Raw genomic sequence first — 6,000 nt, 5'->3', positions numbered from 1 at the left:
CCATGGAGATCGAGCTGGGCTGGGACAAAGCTCAGTGTCCATCAGCATTGCTGGGGCTGGGACACAGCCCAGGCTGGGCTGCAATGGGCTGCTGGACCAGGGCAGGCTGGGAAGCCCGCAGATGCAGCTGGTCAGGCTTATTGAGGCACAGAAGTGTCCTCAGAGGCTGGGTGTGGGTCCTGGAGGAGTGTGGCAGCAGAATGTGTGTGCCCTGCCAGGAGCCAGGTAGAAAGGGCAGCACCCAGGAACCCTCTTTTGAGTGACAGAGTCCCCTGGTGTGGGCTGGGGTCTCTGTGAGCCCTGTGCTGGATGGGGAACAAAGTCTTTGTGCTGTGAGAGACTGATGAAAATGCTTCCCCTTCAGCAGGACCAAGGCACAGGCTCGGCAGCCACTGGGCACCCCACAGTGAGAGGATGGCACTGTTCTCTGGGGCAAGCTGGTGCTTGAGTGGGCTTTGACATGACAGAATCACAATAGGCTCCCTGTGCTTGGGCAGCTGATGAATGAAGTGAGCAGACTCTCACTTGGTGTTCTGCTGGTCAGTATCCTGGAGAAAGGCAAACGTGAGCTCTGTGAGCCGCCTGCCAGCAGGGAAGTTATTGTCTGTGCATCTGTAAGAATTTATATAGCAAGGATTGTGCTTGTTGGGCCAGGAAAGCACAGATGTGGCCAAATCCTGATCTCAATTGCACGTGCACAGCTCCCAAGGCAGCAAGGCTTCATTGTGGCTCAGCACTTGGCCTAAAGAGGGCTTGCATGATTGCCAATAATGTGCGTGGCACGCTGGAGAGTGAGCAAACAACAGTTCCCTGTGTCACTGTGCTCTGCTCTGCAGCATCTGTTTTGCTTCATCACTTTTTAAAAGAAAACCACAAATATTTTTCACTAGGGAGTTGATAAATAACAGTGCTTACACTTAGGAAAAAAAATTAGTGGGGATAAAAGTAAATCTTTTAGTATATAAAGTCCTTATGCTTTGATTTGAGTATTAATTCACAGATTGTCGCTTATTATCTTGTTCCTAGCTCAGTAAATCTTATGGGGTTTTCTCCCTCAGGAAATCACATGGGGTGATGTCTTAGTGTGATTTATTTTTATTTGTATGTCTAAGTTTGCACAGAATTGTCTTTCACAGCAGCATTTTTACATGAAGATTTGTATTCCTTGGAAAATTTGGCAAACTGGGGAGTATTTAATAATTTGTCAATGAAACTTTAAATGAAATTTGTTGCAACTTAGTGCATACACATGACAAGTGTGATGTGGAGAACCAAGTAGATATTTTAAAGGAACGTGTTCAAAAGATTTTATTACATATTTTTCATTCCTAAACAGCTTTCTGAGAGGAAATGTGTTCTAGCAAATGGCAGACTACATGTATGAACAGAAGCAGGGCTAGCCTAAAATCTAGTTTTACTATTTCTCTAATGCTTTGTTGTCTTTCTTGTCTGTATAATTTTAATGTTTGATATAATGAGGAGGTCAACAACAAAGCAGGGGAAACATCATACACATGAAATGGAAGAGGGAAGTCTGAGCTCTGTTATGGATGGGCTCCCTCTCTGTCAGCCCTGTGCTCTCACTTGGAAAAGCAAAACAGGAAAACCCCACTTCTTCTAGAAGCTGGTGGCATAAGCACAGGAAGGTGTTCACCTCCTCTGGAGAGAGGAATTGGTCTGTAAGGATTATGTGTTTGTTTGTTGACAGATACATCTACTTGCTTGGTTGGGATGGGGACTGCTATATTTTTACCTTCCTTTATTGTTCCAAGCTGATGGTGAGCTCTGCAATGGTGTTTGGAGTGAGCTGTTGTGTGTCTGAAGTTTTGAGCCTCTTTTGGGGTTATAGGGTTAGGATTGGACCTTTCCAAGTTTATTGAAATAATGTAATTAGGTGAAAGACAAGATTCAAATAACATTAGAGAATACCAAGACAGAGAACCTTGTTTGGGAAACAAAAGCAAACAAAATAAAAAGGGCGATACCTAAATAAAGAGAAGAGTATGTGAAACAAAGAAGAAAAACAGATCCTGAGATATGTGCTTTTTCTAAATGATAAAACAATTGTAGTAAGTAAATGCATCCCCACATGCATAGCCCCTGCCCCCAAACCAAACAGATGTGCAAAAATCAACAGAACACACAGACACACACACCCTGCTACTATTTCACTGACAATTTCTCAGTATTGCTGTTCTGCATCAAGCAGCTAAGGCAGTATTGCAATGCATTTGCTGCAGGGATATTTTCTGATTTTTGAATATGTGACCAGAAAATAATGTGGTGATGGGTCTGAATGTGGCCCCTGCAATGAAAAATTATAGAAGTACTCCATTCCATCCAAGCCTTGTTGTATGAACCTGATAACGAAAAACATTTTACATTTAATGACATAATAAAAGTAATTTTTAGCTACTAAGATAAAAGTGTATCGTGATACAAATATTGTTGAAGTGCCTGGATGTCTTGTGTATGTAGGCACAGAGTTTGTGGTGATTGGGATGGGGCTGGGCTGAGTCTCATCCCCAGTTGGTTTCAGCTGTGAGCAGCAGGTGAGCAGCACTGACAGCAATGAGCCATGGAGTGCCCAGGGGCACTGACCAACCACCAAAGGGAGCAGAGGGCACACAGGTGCAGGGCACCAACAGGAGGGGATAGAAGGTTGGGCTAAAGAACAAGGAGGGCAGTTGCTTGCAGCCTTCTGAAGTGCCCTGATGTTACTGTGTGTGGGCAGATACCTGAAGCCTTCTGGTTAGGTAAGGTGTTACTGAGTATGGATTAAAGCTTTCTGATATTGTGTGGTGCCACTCTGTGTGTTGTGGCCCTCTCAACTGTGACATGTGCTGTGGCCTGTGCTGCCATGTGTGTAGGTGACTTTATTGCAATACTGATCTTTCTTTTTATTACATACATCTTGGTGACAATAATTCAGATTGAATTTGTTAAAATTGTTTAACAGCAATTTATCTCCAATAATTCCTTCACTATATTTGATTGTATATTTTCTATTGTTGCGCAGCATGATCTAAGTATCAGGTACTGAAGTGTGTATTGCTACCTTAAAAACCCTGATTAGGTGACAAGAATTAATTAGTTATAAATTAGTGCATAAGCCTCCTATTTGACAGTGGGAGCTTCAGCAAAATACGGGCACTGGGCAATTAGCTGATGTTAACCTAGATATTCAGTTTTGGATAGTCTAAAATAAATTTGATGTTTCATTTCCTGAAATAAACAAGAGCATTTTCTGAACTGTCAGAAAATAACAGTAGTTCTTAAGGGCTAGTTACAGATCTTTGTTATGGGATTATAGTTATTGCATGAATTCTGCTTCAATCAGGGAAAAATACTCATAAGTGCCAATAAAAGTTTTTATGCTGCTAGGGTTTCCTCCTGCCTTCCTCCTCTCAACTTAAGGTTTTATTCCACTGTCTCTGTTATTAAGTGACACTTTACATGGTTTTAATGCAAATTACTTTAAACTCTCTGTTAGTGAGGCAGAATCACATCAGGTTAATAGCCTGATTAGTATGTGCTGCAAAGAAGTGCTGGGTACTGCACAAACCAAAGAAGATGGCTAGGAAGCTGCTTCACAGCATAAGGAAATAGTGTTTAATTTTTTAGTGTTTTCTAGGTTGAATTGGCTGTGTTTAAAGCAACCTTTATAAGTAGATGGATGAAATGCTTGGTTCCATCATTTTACCTTGATCTGTTCTGTATTCATCTCCTCAGATGATGACACAATGCATGCTATATTTTTATATCTGTCTCAGAGAAGATAAAATGATTTTTCAGATGCTATTTTTTCTCAATTTCTAAAGTGAACAATAGTACGTGTTATGTTTTTGAATCTAATGTTGTCTCTTCATTGAAGCCAGTAACTAAATTCCAGCTGATATCAGTGCAAAGAGGGTTCAGTGGGTGTTTTGTGGTTTTGACAAACTTCTTTTCCACACCAGTGCCACTCAGCATATTCTTAAAACTCTTCAATATTGTGCACTTAGGTGATTGCAGAGTTTTCTCTTTTTCTCATAATTTTAAAAATGCAGTCTCATTTACCAAACTAGCAATTGTAATCTTGGCCACAGAGCAATAACATTTTAGATGGGAAAGAAACAGATTTTGGCACTGCCCAACGGGAACCTTCCAAGGCATGGTCGGTCTGCACACAGGAACAGCTGTGACAGGTTTATGGCCAATGTTTACAGACCTGTTTTGCTTCCCTACATCAATGTCAATGCTTGCTATTACAAGCTGTAATTTGAAAGTTGAAATGTAGAATACTAAGGGATTTAAAGTATACTTAAATGCATGTTTACAACTTTAAGTCCTATAATTCCTGAAGATTTATATCTTTACAAGAATCTGAAATAATAATGAGCCTTCAGACCACTTCTGCCTGTTAGGGAGGCTCTTAGTTTGAAATTATACCATTTTCAACATAATGAAATTAATAGTGGGTAACACAGCTCTAGGAACCACAGCTGCATTGACCTGTCTTCCAGTATTTATTGTTCAGAGTATATTTTAATTTTTACCCTCTGTTAAAAGAATATTTTATGTCCTGTTACTCAGAGGCCCTCTGAAGGAGAAAGAAATACTGAAATGACTGCCAGCAAAATCCTGTCAAATGTGCAGTCAGCAGTTTGCATCTAAAATACTGTCTACATTATGATTCAAAGCTTGTGCAAAAGAATGTTTGTTTGTTTTCAAATTTGTTAGAGACCTCCTGAGAGTTGCTCTGTGCTTTTGGGAAATCAAACATTTCCCAAATTAAAAACATATAGGGAAAGTCTTAGATTCCTTTGTTTTTTCTGTGAAAACACATATTTAAAACCAATGTGGGATTAACACAGTGTGTGTTGGAGCAAATTGTTAGTATTGCCCATGTTTTTCTCCTTTGTTATAATGAACTTAACCCCTAGAGTATTGCGTGCATAGCTGTTAGGAGAAAAACATAGGGTGGAAATCTCAAAATTTAAGTGTAGACATGATAAATTGAATGCAAGGCTTTGCCAAACAAAAACAAGCCCTAGTGTTTGTTCTAGCCCATACTTGCAGTGCAGCAGTAGTGTGTTGGTATGTGCTGGCTGGCAGTCAGTTGTCAGTAACTGAAATATTGTAGGTATTGCATAGGAGTTGAATTTCAGGGATATCTCTACCCATAATACTTTTTGTTCAGGATATCATTGCCTCCATGGCTGTATGGGGCCGGGGGAGTAAATTTTATTTTGCAATAAGTGAAACTGGATTGCACTGCTGTGCACTGTGCACACTGATCTCCTGTGCAGGTTGGGATGGCAGGGGTGATGATCTCCTTGGAGCTTTGCAGTCTTGGTCAGCTTCTCCAATCAAACGATATGTCAGGAGAGATAAAGGCATGTTCTGTCATGGGATAACCTTGTCAAAATAATTGAACTAACTTGGCAGAAAATTTAGCCTTTAAACAGCTCCAAGATAAGCAGTGAAGTGTAAGGAAAACTTTATCTTGCATGAAAAGTTTACAGTTGACTTTTGGGCTGGAACTGAGATAAAAATTGGAATATGCCTTTAGCTTTTTTTTTTCAAATGTAGTGTATATTTTCTAGTGTCTTGACAGTATTGTGGTTCAGTTCCACATTTAAATCAAATGCATATTTCTGGGTCATAGTACAGAATGTTGACATTTTGGTACTGATCTGTCAAGCACTTAAAGCATATTTGATGTACACATTAGTGTTGAATCCCTTGGGAAAAGAATTGTAGGAGCACATCCCTTGGTGGAATGTTATCTAAGTTTAAGCAATAAATACAGTGTATTTTTTCCAATAAATGTTTAAGTCTTCAATTAACAGGATATTAAATCACAAAGACTGCTGATTAAAGAAAAAAATATGAGCAACTGTAGAATTTCTAGGGTGTAAGCTGTACAGATAATGTACATTATCTAGAATCAAGTGTTCATGTCAGACTCTGTACATAGTTCTCCTCCATATTGCTGAGTTAAAGATAAAAACACAG

This window comes from Molothrus ater, chromosome 10 (genome assembly GCF_012460135.2).
Source record: "Molothrus ater isolate BHLD 08-10-18 breed brown headed cowbird chromosome 10, BPBGC_Mater_1.1, whole genome shotgun sequence".
Lineage (NCBI taxonomy): Eukaryota > Metazoa > Chordata > Aves > Passeriformes > Icteridae > Molothrus > Molothrus ater.
The sequence above is the reverse complement of the archived record's forward strand: the minus strand, read 5'-3'. Positions refer to the sequence as shown.